Raw genomic sequence first — 9,973 nt, 5'->3', positions numbered from 1 at the left:
CAACTTCGACCACGACCACGACTAGAGCTCAACCTCGAGTCCGAATAGACTTTGCCTTCGAGGGGTGATGTCTGGGTAAGGTTGTGGTGTTTCTCTCACGTTCCTAAGCAATAAATAAAACATCATAAGAGCTTAGTAGTAATCCATCCAAGGAAGCATGAACAGTAAGAAATGAGTTCACCTGGTGGTTTAATTATCACGCACATGCTCTTGTAATTGGAACTTGTATGGTTTGAGGAATATTAATAGTATTGATCGTATATGAAGGAGCCATGGGCTCATCAACATGCAAGAAGCCCTCAACTAGCTTTAGATCCCATCTAGGTTAGCCAAGATCCCCCTTGTAATATGTCTCAAAGATCAATACAAGACCACATGACATAGGGTTATTATCCTTCGGGAAGCTTAAACCTGTATAAATCTCGGTGTTATGGCGGATGATTCGACTACAGAGAGTATCCCCTAATTTATTCGCATATCTGTAAGATCAGTGGTTTACTAATCATCGACTCTGTCAAACTCTCATTCGACGTAGATGGGCCAAACATCGACAACGCATAACTCCTCGACTAGATCACGTATCCCTAGTCCATGAGAAATTTTTGCCAAGATCTAAACCGTCCAGGCAGTGACCTTCGTCAGTGCAACTTGCGACTTACGAAGGTATAATATCTCCTTGGCGATTGATCACAGAGGGCATTCAGCCGAAACCTTGTGGTAGAACCACCATGTTCAATCCGTGCTCAACCGGTCCCGATAGGCTTTCATGGGCGTCTCCAATATCCCATGCGGAACAAAGGAGACGCTACCGAAGGAGACCATATGCTCCACACCGTCGACCGTCACCTTCTTTGGCTGACAGTGAGCGTAATGCAGTGAAACGAACGCAGCTACGGAGGGAACCACTCCTTCAGCTCTCCATGCCCAAATGAAGGAGGAGAGGCGAACAAAGACGTTAGGGGTTAGCTGTTGAATCTCAAGCTCAACCTCTTCAACAAGCCTCCAAGAAACTTCCTCTAGGGAAACCTCAATCTCCCAGTGAAGAATTCGATGAAGAGCACCACTTCGTCCTCATTCGAAGTGGGTCTCGTTGCATCCGGGGCTGGTACCAAGAGATCTTCAAGACAATGAAGCCACCCTCACTCCACGAGAGAGGCACGGGTGGGTTTCTATGAAATGTGAAGTCCCGTACAGCTGAGTCAAAGGGAGCTTGTCGCTGGCCTACTGGGGGTTAGCTTTCATCATGATTCCGGTTGGGATGAAGGTGTTGTTCTGAAGGTCCTGTTGCGCGAAGGCTGGAGCTGTGATTCGATTCTTAGTGAAAGAGGTGAGGGAAAGCAGAGAAGCAAGAGAACATGACGCAATGAGAAAGCGATTGATTGCATGGAGGGGAGGGTGAGGTTCTATTTATACCCCATCAATGGCCGCACTATCCAGAAAACCAGGCGGCATGCGAGTGAGAACATCGAGCGTCATGCGCAGAGAATGAATGGTGGATTGGAACTTGTCACAGCAATCAAGTGCGCCCAATATTCAAGAAAATCGCCCAACAGGTCCACGGTATTAAAAAAAGGTGGCTGAAATTTCTATTTGGGGTTGACTTCGGCTGGCTAAAAGGGGGAACCAAGAGAGAACGTATCATCTAATGATTCTCGGCTTCAGCCACCCAAAGTTAGATCCCTGTGTGACTTCGGTCATCCTCAGTCAAACCTAGACAGGAAGTAATCAGCAACACTAACACACTAGAAGAACTATTTTGGTCATAGGGATGGAGCCAAATGGATAGCCGATGTAAAGCGAGGAGCAGTCCGAAGGCCAAAGCCTTAGCCACAAGGATGAGGATCGAAGCAAGGAGCCCGAGGGTTAACGCTTTGACCGCAATAATGAGGGTCGCCGAAGGCGTTGACGAAGCTCGAAGAGCCTCCTGTCGTGAAGCAAAGAGCCCGAAGGCCAAAGTCTAAGATGTGAGGTCCATAATCATTGGAGGCATCAGTAAGGCCTGAAGAGCCATCTGATGTGGAGCGAAGAACTTGGAGGAATGAAGCCGTAAGAAGGCCCGGAGGTAGTTGCCTAAGTTGCCGAATGGCCGAGTGACACATGTAACAACATCCTGGAATGGTACATCCTTGAATAATATAATGAATGTAATGCCCCAAAAGTATTCCAAAAATGTTCTTTTGAATAGCGGTACTAATGTAATGTGAACCTAAATGGTTAAGGTATAGCTATAAATACCTTACCCTTTTAATGCGATGGAATGAACAGTTGGTATCAAAAAATAAATATTTACTGTATTACGATTTAGATCCCAAGAAGTACATTCCGTCAACCGCCCAGCGCCAATGAAGTGTCCTCCTCCACACCATGCTGTAGCTATAGTATTGACAAGCGGTCCCAAAGACGAAGATAATCCATGATGATGGAAACCGAGAGAGCCCCCTTTAATGTCCTTGATCCGCTGCCGGTCTTGCATTATATTGCTTGAACCACCGTTCTTTTTTTTATGCGCGGCCAGATAATGTTGCTGAGCGCCGGGGCAGGCTGCTCGACCGAAGCACCGTCGAGCCAATTGTCTGTCCAGAACAATGTGCGCTCGCCGTTGCCCACAATCACAGTGACAGAGGCATTGAACATTGCTTGAATCTCTGGCTCCACTTCGATTTTAAGTGCAGACCAAGCACGATAATGCTTTGTTTTCTGCAACCACAGCCAATAAAGTCGGAGAACATACCCAACCAGTTTGAAATCCAAAACACTGAGCCCGCCCATTTTTTGTCGGCCGGTTTACTCCAATTGGCCATGCACTGAAGCATCCTGCCGGGCCCAAAGACATTTCCGTCGAATGGCGTCGATCTCCTGAATTACCTAAGACGGCAGTTTGTTGGTCATGAACGCAGGGTTCTTTTAGCGGTAAATTTAAATAAAATTCAAATAAATTTAAATAAAATTCAAATAAAATTTAACAAAACATCGGTAAATATGATAATTTTTTACTACCAGGAAATTTTTTTCCCTAAACGTGTGATCGGTATTGAAGACCACCGATTTTATCCTAATTAACCGGCCGCTGTTCGCAATTGGCGGGCCTTCTCGATTAGCGGCTGGTGCTGGCCGCTGGGATTTCGAGATACTTGTCGAAGGGTGCTTATCTAGCGAGAATATATATGGCCATGTCTCCAAGCATCCATGTAACATTCATTTTTCAAATGTAAGCTCCACTTGTGGTGCTTAAACGATTTCATTCTCTACAAAATTTTATTTAATGATGTAATTATATGTATGCGCATGCATCCATTAGACATCGGTGCTTACTTGAGCATCCATACTACAAAATAAGTGCCATATCTGTGCTATGGCAACAACCGACTGATCGTGCAGTGTTAGTCGTTTACATTGATTGGTGAATCGGTTATTTTCTTGTCGTCAAATCCAAATGCAGGGAATCAATTGATCTCTGCAGCAGGTTTGGTTCACCCAGTTTATTTCACCTGATTAGGTTTGATTTTCTTACCTATGTTTTGTTTAGTTCAGTTGGCATCCCTCAGAAAACATAATTTTGAAATACCGAATAAGCCAAACAGAATTAGCTTAAGAAATCTGCCAACCAAGTATTTCCCTTTAGCTAATTTCAAGCGGAGGGACAGGCATACAATTCAATAGCACAATCACCCACAGTTTAGTTTTCAAAGCTATAACCTATGAGGGAAATACATCACGTACAACCCATTTGTACAACTCCGCTACAACCATATGGTATTGTACCCTTTGATTCATAAGTGAGTCGTCACTCAAGTAATTTGAGTTAACTAAACATTGTGAACACTGCAAATTAAGTAGCGCGTTGTTTTGTAGTACACGACATCCAATTATAAGAGCGGTACTAAATAATTATATATACTGTTGGGAACCGTAAAAATTTATGCTTGGAATTCTAGCGAGTTTCAGATTCAGAAACTGGAATAATCTCAAGGGGAGTTTTTGGAGTTCAAAATCTGAAAATTGATGTTTGAAGCTCCATTTCCGAAACATAATTTCAAGGAGTTCAAAATATGAATTTTGAAGTTTCAAGGACGCTAGCGGTCGTTGAATCATGAACCGCTATAATCGTCATCAAAATATTTTAATTCCAGAAATGGCATCTTGATTACGTCCTGCACTTTGTCCGGCAGCTTTCGCATAATGCGAACCAGGAGCTCCATGAAGCACACGGTGTCCAGCGCTGCCTCCTGCCCTTTCCTCATGTCTTGTTCAATGGAAGGCTTGAGCGCCTCCATTATATCTACTGTGCGATGTCGATTACTCTCATCATCTTGGCTGAGCTCACCGACGATGCTCTTGTGACACAAGCGTTGGCTTTTCAACACAGCGCATAGTCCGACCTCTCCGGCACCAGGCAGAACAACAGTTTCGTCTTGAATGTTTTCTCGGTTGCGACATGGTAATACAAGTAGAGTTTGCAGAAAAATGAGAATTGGAAATGATATGAAAACTGATTTTTGGAGAGATGCTTGTTGCGGTGAAATGGCTTTCATTGACAAATTGAAGGAGTTTTTTGAGGTTTGTAATGATCAAAATATGACGGTTGCTACTGCTACCACTAAACAATAGAATTTTTCTTATAGAAGATGGCTTAATGGAGATCTTCAGTGTCAGCTAAGAACAATGAGAGACGTCATAATGACTTGTGCTCTGTCCCCTACGTAGGACAAGCCTATCTGGCATTGGGGAAACACTAAATTTTTTTATGTGAATTAAATGTATAAGCATCTGTGTAGAAATCAGAATGGTGTATAGTATAAGTTAATATGGAAAGCTAAAATTCCATTGAAAATCAAAATTTTCATATGGTTGTTGCATAAAAATGCCATACTCAATAAATATAATCTAATTAGAAGGAAATGGAAAGGGGATCCCAAATATGTGTTCTGTTGTGAACCTGAGAACATCAACAACTTGTTTTTTGGTTGCACCATGGCTAAGTATATATAGAGTTTAGTTTGATTGGTGATTGGGGCTAACTGTCGGCCAACCAGCGCAGATCAGTACTTCTCTTAGGTCAAACATTTTCTTCGTGGAGCTGAAAAATTTTACATGACAGGCTTAGCAGCTATGGTCTGGGCTATTTAGAGAATGAGGAATAGAGTGGTGTTTGATAAAAAACCAGTGTGATCTCCTACTGAAATTCGATGTTGTGCTTGTTCTTTCTTCCGGTATTGGGCTGGACTCCAAGACAGGCAGTACAAAGATATGCTGGTGGACGGCGCACAGATGCTGTAGACGATGGTGCTCCACTATCATCCCAAGAAGCAGGAAGATGAAGCTGAAAAGATTGCAAGGGTGCATGGTAAGGGAAGTGTTCAAACTGGTGCAATCGCTGAGAGCAGCTAGAAGGGACTGTGATGCTAGGCAGATGGACGTAAAGGGGCTTTTGATGCCGCTTTTAATAGTTTTATGTTGTTTTACTGCCGGGATTAGCATTCCTTTTTTAGCTAACAACCTGTATTATGTTGTGTGCTGTCGTGGTTGTTCTGGTAACCCTCGTTATTTTTTTGTCATGTTCTTATAAATGTGTAGGTTCGAATGTTGGGGTAGATTGTAATTTCGTTGCTTCTAAGTAATTAAATTCGAGAATAACCTGTTCTTAAAAAAAGTAGAGTTTATCGTCATTATCATTGGTGTAATGGAAGTACAGGACTAGCACACCGCCGTAATTGCAAACACCAACGATTGAGCAATCATAAAGTTTGCCCTCTTCATGTCGCCCTCCTCCCCGATGACACACCTCCGCTCCCACTGGTGATACGGCGTGTGAGCAGCGATAGGGCTATGTGGTTGCCATCGTTCGTCGCCACACACAGACGGCTGGACAACTCCATGACCTCAGACCTTGCATGACATGTACCATCTGAGTGGCGCTCGCCCGGCAAGGAGATGGTGGTAACCGTCTCACTCTCTACGTCAAAAAGCGAGCGAGGATCATCGACATGTCGATGTGGAGGAGATAAATTGTGTTGTCCGTGTAAAGCGACTTTTGGCTGATTTCTCCTTCCATCCATACCGTCATAACCATTCGTAATCATGGTTGCTCTCCGGTGTCGCCGAATGCGTAGACCAGCAACTTTGTAGGATACCTATCAATGTTGGGCCTGCGACATGGGACGAGGAACTTGCACCGCTTGCGCCATGGGACAAGGAGTAAGTTGTAGGTCTTGCTCCTCCGGCCAACCGTAACCCAACTTAACCCCAGTATATCATAACTGTATTTATCCCAGGGATAAGGGACGACCACTTCTTTGTCTTCGTCCTCGACGGCCCGGTTCCAGAGGGCGCACGTGAGAGGTGACGGAGGTTCCGGCTTGTCAGCAAGGAGCACGAGGCTGTTGCATGTCTTGACGTTGTCGAGGTACCTCCCTCCGGCAAGCGCGCGCATCAGGGTGGTAACGCTTCCATGACCGGCACTGGCGACGTGGAAGCCGCGGAACATGCTGACGAGATCCCGATCGCTTCTCCACCTTATCGGCGCAGTGGTGACGTACACCATGTGCGGGCGGGGTATCGGCGGGCTGAGGCGGCAGTGGAGGCTCCTAAGCTCCGGGCTGCAGATCAGGCGGCGGTGGTGCTTTGAGAGCGCAACGGACGCGGCCAAGGTGCGGGCCGGCAGGTCGGCAAAGACGTTGCCGAGGACGTCATCGAACATGCCTGCAGCTCCTGGCTCATCAACGTTGGCTCCCCTCTTCCTCTTCCTCACGGCTGGAGCGGTCGATGCCGGCCGCCTTCTGTTGCTCCGCAGTCTTCCCTGCCTTATTCCCTATCGTATCGTATTTGTGGCTCAAGTTTGATCGTGGATGCATTCTTTATTTGCACAGACTTATAACAGTTCCCAGTCTCTTGTGTTCAGCTGTTCGCTACCGGTAATAATTACGTTTTATATTTAGAAAGATGAGCTATTGGTAAGTCAGAATTGAATTTGGAATCAACCAGACCGGAGTACAAGACGGGATCCTGTTCAGAACGGATGCGACGGTATCGTTCTGTTTAGATCAGAGAAAATCTTACCGATAAACAAAACTTACCGAGGTCACTAGTAAACCAATTTCTCGGAGATATCTGATTTACTGGAGATTTATCGGACAAATTCAAACAACTTTAAAAAAAATATTCAGTATGACTTCCCTAGAAATTTGATCCAAACCATTTAACATCACATCACAAATTACTAGTTGGTGTAAGATATACTAGTTGGCGTTCCCTTGCTATTCTGCACTTACTTAATCATCTTGACATCATTTTGTTCCAGGTTCTTAGACATGGCAGCCATTATTTCTCAACTGAGGTTGGCCAATGGAAGATGTCAAAGTTCATGGAGGCTTGCATTGGCCTCACAATCTGTCTGGTAATATTATGTCCTTCAGTATTTCATTGGCTTATCTGATATTTGGTAAACTACTTGCAGTGTATTGTTGAGATGACTGAATTGTGTTTATGTGTTGCAGCATGACAATTTCTGGGTGGGTATTCATTATATCGGTTGGATTCAATGCAGCAGCCAGGTAAACAAAATGAAATTTTGGTCCTGAAGTCCTGCAGCTGCAACGAAACTGAAGTTCTCGAGAAGTAACACACCATGGAAAAACAATTATGTTCCTTCAGTGTAAGGGTGGGCAATGAGCTTGGTGCTGGCCAGACATACTTTGCAAATGGAGCAAAGCTTGGTGCTGCGCCAGTGGCTTGCATGCTGATGTGCGACGCGGCGGGGCTTCCCTTGACGATCCTAGCGAGGCCAAAGTCGACGAGCTTGGTCTCAAACCCCTCACCCAGCAGGACGTTCTTGGCCTTAACGTCGTGGTGGAGAACGGCCGAGCCTCGGTCGTGGTGCAGCCACGCAGGAAGCGAGCGCGGTTGCGACGTCGCCATGTAGCCAGGTGTCGAGGGCAAGTTGCCGTTCTCGAGGAGCTCGTAGACCAACAGAGGGGTGATGGAGAATAGTGGGTGGCGGCACGTAAGAGGGCAAACCAACAGACTGCACGACATCTAACCTAGCCATGGTGGCGGCACGTATGAGGGCAGACCAACTATAGAACTAATTTTATATACCGGTCCATCACTATCGGTTATTAGTGGATCGACAGTGATGGAGCATCACTGCTGGTTCATAAGTCAGATGGGAAGAATCAGCCATCGTGGCTTATGAACCGGTAGTGATAAGGGTCATCACTGCCTGTCGATGGATTGAGCCGGCAGTGATGCTCTGCTCCCTCATCACTGCCAGCTTAATCCACCGACCGGTAGTGATAGCATAACATCACTGCCGGCTGGTTAAATGAGCCGATAGTGATGTCCCAGCTATATAAAAGTCGCCCTCTCCTTCCGCAAGCTCGAGCACAACAGAGAGGAGCTATGTTCTTTCTCGGTAGCGGCCATTTTTGTTCACATGATCTTGGTGGCTTCAAAATTTTGAGGAATCCTAATGCCCTAGGTGTTCTAAGGTGTGTAACTTCCTCTCCAATACATTTCTATTTGAATTTTATTTGCTAAATTGCTCTAAATTTTGAAATGATAGAGATGAATATATGGCCATGATGTTTTGAGACAATGTTGATGCAATTATACCTCATTTATGATATGAAAGCTTTAATTCTAGTGGAAAGTGTTTTTATTATTGATTTACATTAGCTATGTGTATGAGCATATTTATTTTTGGTTTTTAATGAATTAGAAAATTTAGCAATGATATTAGGGTATATAGCAGACTCCAATTATATTTTTTATATTTTAATTAATTAGCAAGCTCCAATATAGATACTTTAGGTATGAGCATATTTATGGTTGATTTTTAGTGAATTAGAAAAATTAGCCATGATATTTAGGTATGTAGAAAGCTCCAATTATATTCTTTCTATTTTAATTAATTAGCATGTTCCCAATATGGAAATTTTAGGTATGAGCGTATTTATTTTGATTTTTAATGAATTAGAAAATTTCGCCATGATATTTAGGTATGTAGCAAGATACAATTATATTTATGTATAAGCATATTAATTTTTCATGTTTCTTAATGAGTCATAGATAAAGTGTTAAATAATAAAGAAAATTTCTAGGGATAGCACCAACAAATACTCATCGGAAGTGGACACGAAAGCATGCAAAAGGCGACTCCTCCAACCCAGGCCAATCGCCAGTAGGTGATGACGAGGAAATTTATTTGTTGTTGATCGCAAAATGTTCTAGATGTTATGAATTTGGATTTACAATAATGATATAATCATAGATGGACAGAAGATGGACGTACGATGCGAGCCGTGTGAGCGCAGAGTACAAGAACGGCGTGGATTGTTTTCATGTTTCCTTCGAGTAAGGTGCGGAAGAGTGGATGAAGGTGTACTCCAGCCCCCCGTCAGCTCTGGTGAGTCCTCTTTGTTTGTTTGGATGTGAGCCTCCTTTTTCTTTCAGAGAGCTACCTTTCGCTGGAGCGTGCGACAGAGACCACGGAGGTGATCCTGGGCCCACCTACTCACGCGGAGCGGGAGCGGCGGATGGCTCTACCACAGGGTTGGGAGCAGTACAACCGTATCTGCTTTTATCTTCGAGTGGAAGCTCCAGTGTGGCGGGATCCGCTGGAGCCTAAGGCTGCTGGGAAACGAGAATGCGCCGCTCCTGCGATCCGAGCGAGGCCACTTCGGGCCCGGCGGCCTTCTGTATCTGAAGGTTTGCATACCGGCTCGACAGCTAAGTCGTCTGAGTTGTCGCTGGTTCGTAGGAAGCGTCAGAGGTGGGTCGGGAGTGCAAGCGATCTGTCCAGAGGTGAGGGTCAGCTCGGTGGTGGTGATCGGGGGAAGGACCTAGCCTCTCCGAATATTGCCAGCCACAGCTGGAGCCAAAGAGGAGGCGTGGCCTCCGTGGAATACGATTTTGGGTTTGCTGGTTCGGACGTCGAGGACGTTACAGACCTTTGTATGATAGGTTTTGAGGGACT

At 45.0% G+C, this 9,973-nt stretch overlaps 1 pseudogene; it reads right to left on the bottom strand.

Annotated features, from left to right (window-relative positions):
• Positions 1 to 4,088: 4,088 nt before the first annotated feature.
• Positions 4,089 to 7,914, bottom strand: LOC133903548 (uncharacterized; annotated as a pseudogene).
• Between the last annotated feature and the right edge of the window lie 2,059 nt (positions 7,915 to 9,973).

The sequence above is a fragment of the Phragmites australis genome, chromosome 2, assembly GCF_958298935.1.
Source record: "Phragmites australis chromosome 2, lpPhrAust1.1, whole genome shotgun sequence".
Taxonomy (NCBI): Eukaryota; Viridiplantae; Streptophyta; class Magnoliopsida; order Poales; family Poaceae; genus Phragmites; species Phragmites australis.
Note: the sequence above shows the minus strand (reverse complement) of the source record. Positions and strands in the feature narration are given on the sequence as shown.